A 9,072-nucleotide genomic window follows, 5' to 3' on the forward strand; every position below is an offset into this window, starting at 1 on the left:
GATTGTCATGACTTGCTCTGTAGTGAGTGCATCGAGCTCGTAAACATGCCTACTTGATATCTGATTTTGCATGTTCCAGTTTTCACCAAGTCTGAGAACTGATTATGTTTTTGCCATGTTCACATGCTTGCAAATGTATTTTCTGATCCCTTTTGGCTCAAGGTCACTAAGGGACTTTTGTTAAGATCTTTGAGTAGCCCCATGCCATGCTTTACTTTGCCATGTTCAGGTCCTGTAGCATATAGTTTTCATGCTCCGAAGTGTGCTACCTGATCTGAAATTCCAGACAAGTATTAATTTCACTAAGTCTGAAATCTGTTTACCAAATGCATTTTTGCCATGCTTGTTTGAACCTGTTAATGGATGAATTGGCCATAGCTCAGTGTTCCTCTTTTGTTAAGAATCATGAATGGATCCCTTCCATGTATTTTTTTGCCATGTTTGAGTGATGTAGCATGTTCATCGTGTTGCATTTAGATGGCTACTTGCTGTATATCACAGACCGGTGCCATATTTGAATCGCTTGCCATTTCCAAACCGTAACTCCGATTCCGGCGTTCTTTATATCTTTTCAAGCGGAATCATCTCACCTTTCCAGTGGCACACTTGGATTTCCAAGTTGAGGCCAGGTTCATTCATCTCTTGTCAAATCTTGCATATGCATCGCATATCGCATCCCGCATAGCATATCATGTTTGCATCTTGTTGTTTGAGCTTTGCACGTGGTTGATTGTGTCCTTGTTGCTTGTTTGTCTTGTTTGGGTAGAGCCGGGAGACAAGTTCGCTAACAAGGAGCCCGTTGAGTTTGCTTTCGAGGATCCAGTCAACTCTGACAACTTTGCAGGCAAGATGATCATACCCTCGAAATCACTACTATCTTTGCTTTGCTAGATGCTCGCTCTTTTGCTATGCCTATGCTACGATGCCTACCACTTGCTTATCATGCCTCCCAAATTTCCATGTCAAACCTCTAACCCACCATGTCCTAGCAAACCATTGATTGGCTATGTTACCGCTTTGCTCAGCCCCTCTTATAGTGTTGCTAGTTGCAGGTGAAGATTGGAGACCGTTCCTTGTTGGAACATTATTTACTTGTTGGGATATCATTATATTATCTGGTTATCTTAATGCATCTATATACTTGGTAAAGGGTGGAAGGCTCGGCCTCTCGCCTAGTGTTTTGTTCCACTCTTGCCGCCCTGGTTTCTGTCATATCGGTGTTATGTTCCCAGATTTTTGCGTTCCTTACGCGGTTGGGTGATAATGGGAACCCCTTGATAGTTCGCCTTGATTAAACCTTTTCCAACAATGCCCAACCTTGGTTTTACCATTTGCCACCTAGCCTTTTTCCCTTGGGTTTCGCGGACTCAAGGGTCATCTTTATTTTAAACCCTCGGGCCAGTGCTTCTCTAAGTGTTGGTCCAACCTAGAGCACCATGCGGGGCCGTCCCTTGGCAACTTGGGTTACGTTGGCTTCCATACGCTTAGCTTATCCGGTGTGCCCTGAGAACGAGATATGTGCAGCTCCTATCGGGATTTGTCGGCACAGCGGGTGGTGTTGCTGGATTGGTTTTAACTTGTCAAAGTGTCTTGTAGAACCGGGATACCGAGTCTGATCGGAATGTCTCGGGAGAAGGTCTAGTCCTTTGTTGACCATGAGAGCTTGTCATGGGCTAAGTTGGGACTCCCCTGCAGGGATTGAACTTTCGAAAGCCATGCCCGCAGTTATGGGCAGATGGGAATTTGTTAATGTCCAGTTGTAGATAACTTGAACCTTAGCTTAATTAAAATGAATCAACTGTGTGAGTTACCGTGATGGTCTCTTCTCGGCGGATTCCGGGAAGCAAACACGGTGTTGGAGTAATGCTTGCCGCAGGTTGTTCTCTAGTTATTCGTTCGCACTTTGCCCTCTCTTATCGCTCTCTTTTGCGAATAGGTTAGCCACCATATATGCTAGTCGCTTGCTGCAGCTCCACATATTTACCTTGCCTTACCTATAAGCTTAAATAGTCCTGATCGCGAGGGTGCGAGATTGCTCAGTCCCTGTGGCTCATAGATTACTTCCAAACCAGATGCAGGGCCTGATGATTCCGTTCCAGATGATGCGCATGAGCTCAAGTGGGAGTTCGATGAAGCTTCCCGCCGTTACTATGTGTCTTTCCCTGTTGATCAGTAGTGGTGCCCAGTTGGGGCGATCGGGACCGTGTCGCATGTTGGGTTGATCTTTTATTTTGGCGCCGTAGTCGTGCCATGAGTGTTTGGTTGATGTAATGCCATTTATGTACTTTGATTGACGTGGCGAGTGTAAGCCAACTATGTATCTCCCCTTTTATTATCTATATTACATGGGATGTGACGATTGCCTAACTTGCAACATTGCTTTCAATGCGGTTATGCCTCTAAGTCGTGCTTCGACACGTAGGAGATATAGCCGCATCGAGGGCGTTACAAGTTGTGGCCGGTGATGTTCATACTGCTTACTACCGGCGTCTTATTTTGATTCAGCGGTATTGTGGGATGAAGCGGCCTAGACTAACCTTACATGTCCACGTACATGAGACTGGTTCCACCGACTAACATGCAACTTGTTTTGCATAAAGGTGGATGGCGGGTGTCTGTTTCTCCTACTTTAGTTGAATCGAATTTGATTGCGGTCGGTCCTTGCAGAAGGTTAAAATAGCAAACTTGATGATCACCATTGTGGTTTTGGTAGGTAAGAACGGTTCTTGCTAGTTGCCCGTAGCAGCCACGTAAAACTTGCAACAACAAAGTAGAGGACGTCTAACTTGTTTTTGCAGGGCATGTTGTGATGTGATATGGTCAAGATATGATGTGATATTTGTTGATGTATGAGATGATCATGTTTTGTAATAAGTTCATGACTTGGATGTCGATGAGTACGACAACCGGCAGGAGCCTTAGGGTTGTCTTTAATTATTGTATGACCCGCGTGTCAACCATTGAAGCGCCATGTAATTGCTTTACTTTATCGCTATGCGTTAGCAATAGTTGTAGAAGAAATAATTGGCGAGACGACCCCGACGCTACGATGGAGATCTAGATGTCGTGTCGGTGACGATGGAGATCATGTCGATGCTTTGGAGATGGAGATCAAAAGCACAAGATGATGATGGCCATATCATGTCACGTATTTTTGATTGCATGTGATGTTTATCCTTTATGCATCTTATTTTTCTTAGAACGACGGTAGCATTATAAGATGACCCCTTCACTTAATTTGAAGATAAAAGTGTTCTCCCTGAGTATGCATTGTTGCCAAAGTACGTCATTTCGAAGCACCTCATGATGATCGGGTGTGATAGATTCTATGTTCACATACAACGGGTGTAAGCCAGTTTTGCACATGCAGAATACTTGGGTTAAACTTGACGAGCCTAGCATGTACAAACATGGTCTCGTAACACCGGAGACCGAAAGGTCGAACGTGAGTCATATAGTAGATATGATCAACATAGAGATGTTCACCATTGAACACTACCCCATCTCATGTGATGATTGGACATGGGTTAGTTGATTTGGATCATGTATCACTTATACAACTTAAGGGATGTTGATTTAAGTGGGAGTTCATTAGTAATTTGATTATTTGAACTAAAATTTATCATGAACTTAGTCTTAATAGTTTTTGCATATCTACGTTGTAGATCAATGGCCCGTGCTACCGTTCCCTTGAATTTTAATGCGTTCCTGGAGAAAGCTAAGTTGAAAGATGATGGTAGCAATTACATGGACTGGGTCCATAACTTGAGGATTATCCTCATTGCTGCACAAAAGAATTATGTCCTTGATGCAACCCTAGGTGATAGACCTGCTGCAGGAGCTGCTACAGATGTTATGAACGTCTGGCAAGCTCACTCTGATGACTACTCAATAGTTCAGTGTGCCATGCTTTACGGGCTGGAATCGGGACTTCAAAAACGTTTTGAACGCCACAGAGCATATGAGATGTTCCAAGAACTGAAGTTGATATTTCAAGAAAATGCCCGGGTTGAGAGATATGAAGTCTCCAACAAGTACTATAGCTGTAAGATGGAGGAGAACAGTTCTGTCAGTGAACACATACTCAAAATTTCTGGGTACCATAACCACTTGACTCAACTGGGAATTGATCTTCCAGTTGAGAGTGTTATTGACAGAGTTCTTCAGTCACTGCCACCAAGCTACAAAGGCTTTGTGATGAAATATAATATGCAAGGGATGAGGAAAATGATTCCCGAGCTCTTCGCGATGCTGAAATTGACGGAGGTAGAAATCAAGAAGGAGCATCAAGTGTTGATGGTTAACAAGGGAAAGAAAGGGAACTTCAAGAAGAATGGCAAGCAAGTTGTCGCTCCCATGAAGAAGCCCAAAGCTGGACCCAAGCCTGAAACTGAGTGCTTCTACTTCAAAGAAAATGGTCACTAGAAGCGGAACTGCCCCAAGTACTTGGCAGGTAAGAAGGATGGCAAAGTGAACAAAGGTATATTTGATATACATGTTATTGATGTGTTCCTTGCTAATTCTCATAGTAGCGCCTGGGTATTTGATATTGGTTCGGTTGCTCATATTTCTAACTTGAAACAGGAGTTGCGGAATAAATGAAGATTGGCTAAGGACGAGGTGACGATGCGCGTTGGGAATGGTTCCAATGATGATGTGATCGCCGTCGGCACGCTACCGCTACATCTACCTTCGGGGTTAGTTTTAGACCTCAATAATTATTATTTGGTGCCAGCGTTGAGCATGAACGTTATATCTAGATCTTGTTTAATGCGAGAAGGTTATTCATTTAAATCATAGAATAATGGTTGTTCTATTTATATGAGTAATATCTTTTATGGTCATGCACCTTTGATGAATGGTATTCTTGTTGAATCTTGATCGTAGTGATACACATATTCATAATATTGATGCCAAAAGATGCAAAGTTGATAATGATAGTGCAACATACTTGTGGCACTATCGTTTAGGTCATATTGGTGTAAAGCGCATGAAGGAATTCCATGCGGATGGACTTTTGGAATCACGTGATTATGAATAATTTGATAATTGCGAACCATGCCTCATGGGTAAGATGATTAAAACTCCGTTCTCCGGAACAATGGAGCGAGCTAATGAGTTGTTGGAAATAATACATGCCGATGTATGAGGTCCGATGAGTGTTGAGGCACGTGGCAGGTATCATTATTTTCTAACCTTGACAGATGATTTGAGTAGGTATGGGTATATCTACTTGATGAAACACAAGTCTGAAACATTTGAAAAGTTCAAAGAATTTCAGAGTGAAGTGGAGAATCATCATAACAAGAAAATAAAGTGTCTGTGATCTGATCACAGAGGCGAATATTTGAGTTATGAGTTTGGCTTTCATTTAAGACAATGTGGAATTGTTTCACAACAAATGCCACCTGGAACACCACAACATAATGGTGTGTCCGACGTCGAAACCGTACTTTATTAGATATAATGGTGCATTCTATGATGTCTCTTACCAATTTGCCTTTATCGTTTTGGGGTTATGCATTAGAGACAGCCGCATTCACGTTAAATAGGGCACCGTCTAAATCCGTTGAGACGACCCCTTATGAACAATGGTTTGGCAAGAAACCTAAGTTTTCATTTTTTCAAGTTTGGGGATGCGACACTTATGTCAAAAGGCTTCAGTCTGATAAGCTCGAACCCACATCGGAGAAGTGCATCTTCATAGGATACCCTAAAGAAACTATTGGTTACACCTTCTACCACAAATCCGAAGGCAAGATCTTTGTTGCTAAGTGGGTCATTTCTAGAGAAGGAGTTTCTCTCGAAAGAAGTGAGTGGAAGGCAAGTAGAACGTGATGAGGTAATTGTACCTTCTCTCGAATTGGAAAGTAGCACATCAGAGAAAATTGTTCACGTGATGCCTACACCAACTAGAGAGGAAGCTAATGATGATGATCATGAAATGTCGGATCAAGTTACTATTGAACCTCATCGGTCGACCAGAACGCGTACCGCACCAGAGTGGTACTATAATCATGTCCTGGAAGTCATGTTGTTAGACACTGGCGAACCTACGAACTATGAAGAAGCTATGATGAGCCCATATTCCAACAAATGGCTTGAGGCCATGAAATCTGAGATAGGATCCACGTATGAGAACAAAGTATGGACTTTGGTGGACTTGCCCGATGATCGGCAAGCCATTGAGAATAAATGGATCTTCAAGAAGAAGACAGACGCTGATGGTAATATCACTATCTATAAAGCTCGATTTGTCGCGAAAGGTTTTCGACAAGTTCAAGGGATTGACTATGATGAGACTTTCTCACTCGTAGTGATGCTTAAGTCTGTCCGAATCATGTTAGCAATTGCCGCATTTCATGATTATGAAATCTATCAAATGGACGTCAAAACTGCATTCCTTAACGAATTTCTTAAAGAAGAGTTGTATATGATGCAACCAGAAGGTTTTGTCGATCCTAAAGGTGCTAACAAAGTGTGCAAGCTCCAGCGATCCATTTATGTACTGGGGCAAGCATCTCAGAATTGGAATATACGCTTTGATGATGTGATCAAAGCATATGGTTTTATACAGACTTACGGAGAAGCATGTATTTACAAGAAAGTGAGTGGGAGCTCTGTAGCATTTCTGGTGTTATATGTGGATGACATATTACTGATTGGAAATGATATAGAATTTCTGGATAGCATAAAAGGATACTTGAATTAGAATTTTTCAATAAAAGACCTCGGTGAAGCTACTTACATATTGGGCATCAAGATCTATAGGGATAGATCAAGACGCTTAATAGGACTTTCACAAAGCACATACCTTGACAAAGTTTTGAAGAAGTTCAAAATGGATCAGTCAAAGAAAGGGTTCTTTCCTGTGTTGCAAGGTGTGAAGTTGAGTAAAACTCAAAGCCCGACCACGACAGAAGATAGAGAGAGAATGAAAGTCATTCCCAATGCCTCAGCCATAGATTCTATAAAGTATGCCATGTTGTGTACCAGACCTTTTGTGTGCCTTGCCATGAGTCTGGCAAGGGGATACAATAGTGATCCAGGAGTGGATCACTGGCAGCGGTCAAAATTGTCGGACTAAGGAAATTTTTCTCAGTTATGGCGGTGATAAAAAGTTCGTCGTAAAGGGTTACATCGATGCAAGCTTTGACACCGATTCGGATGACTCTAAGTCTCAATCTGGATATGTATTGAAAGTGGGAGCAATCAGCTAGAGTAGCTCCATGCAGAGCATTGTAGACACAGAAATTTGCAAAATACATACGGATCTCAATGTGGCAGACCCATTGACTAAACTTCTCTCACAAGAAAAACATGATCACACCTTAGAACTCTTTGTGTGTTAATCACATGGCGATGTGAACTAGATTATTGACTCTAGTGAACTCTTTGGGTGTTAATCACATGGCAATGTGAACTAGATTATTGACTCTAGTGCAAGTGGGAGACTGATGGAAATATGCCCTAGAGGCATAAAATGGTTATTATTATATTTCCTTAATCATGATAAAGGTTTATTATTCATGCTAGAATTGTATTGACCAAAAACATAAATACATGTGTGGATATATAAACAAATATCGTGTCCCTAGTGAGCCTCTACTAGACTAGCTCGTTGATCAAAGATGGTTAAGGTTTCCTAACCATAGACATGAGTTGTCATTTGATAACGGGATCACATCATTAGGAGAATGATGTGATGGACAAGACCCATCCGTTATCTTAGCATATGATTGTTTAGCTTATTGCTACTGCTTTCTTAATGTCAAATACATTTCCTTCGACCATGAGATCATGCAACTCCCGGATACCGGAGGAATACCTTGTGTGCCATCAAACGTCACAACGTAACTGGGTGATCAGAAAGATGCTCTAAGGGTATCTCTGAAGGTGTCTGTTGAGTTGGCATGGATCGAGATTGGGATTTGTCACTCCGTGTATCGAAGGGGTATCTTTGGGCCCTCTCGGTAATACAGCATCACAAGAAGCTTGCAAGCAAAGTGACTAAGGAGTTAGTTACAAGATGATGTATTACGGAACGAGTAAAGAGATTTGTCGCTAACGAGATTGAACTAGGTATGGAGATACCGACGATCGAATCCCAGGAAAGTAACATACCGATGGACAAAAGGAACTACATATGTTGTCATAAAGGTTCGACCGACAAAGATCTTCGTAAAATATGTAGGAACCAATATGGGCATCCAGGTCCCGCTATTGGCTATTGACCGGAGAAACGTCTCGGTCATGTCTACATCATTTTCGAACCCGTAGGGTCTGCACGGTTAATGTTCGTCAAAGATATAGTATTATATGAGTTATGTATGTTGGTGAATGAATGTTGTTCGGAGTCCTAGATGAGATCACGGACATGACGAGGAGCTCCGGAATTGTCCGAAGGTAAAGATTGACATATGGGATAATAGTGTTTGGTCTCCGGAAGGGTTCCGGAATTCACCCGAAGGGGTTTCAAATGTTTCCCAAAATGTTCTGGTGCGAGAACACTTTATTTGGGCCAAGGGGTAAAGCCCACGGGGTTTAAGGAAGGTGCAAAAGGAAGTTTTGCACACACCAGGGACCCTGGAGTCTGGGGCCAGACACCAAGGACCCTAGCGTCTGGTCCTTGAGTCTGAGAAGGACTCTTGCCTTGCGGGCTAAACCGACTTTGAGGAGGCTCTTTCTCCAAGAAACGACCCCAGGGCTCAACATATAAATAGAGGGGCAAGGCTAGCACCAAGAACACTTCAAGATTCACCAAGCTGTGTGCCGGCAAACCCGCCCCTTCTAGTTTATCCCCATCATAGTTTCTATTGTGCTTGGCGAAGCCCTGCGGAGATTGTTCTTCACCACCACCGTCACCACACCGTCATGTTGCCGGAATTCATCTACTACTTCACCTCTCTTGCTGGATCGAGAAGGCGAGGACATCATTGAGCTGAACGTGTCTTGAACGCGGAGGTGTCCTACATTCGATACTTGATCGGGACAGATCGTGAAGGTGTACGACTACATAAACTGCATTGATAAACGCTTTCTCTTAGCAATCTACAAGGATATGTAGATGCG

The sequence above is a fragment of the Triticum urartu genome, chromosome 6 (genome assembly GCF_003073215.2).
Source record: "Triticum urartu cultivar G1812 chromosome 6, Tu2.1, whole genome shotgun sequence".
Lineage (NCBI taxonomy): Eukaryota > Viridiplantae > Streptophyta > Magnoliopsida > Poales > Poaceae > Triticum > Triticum urartu.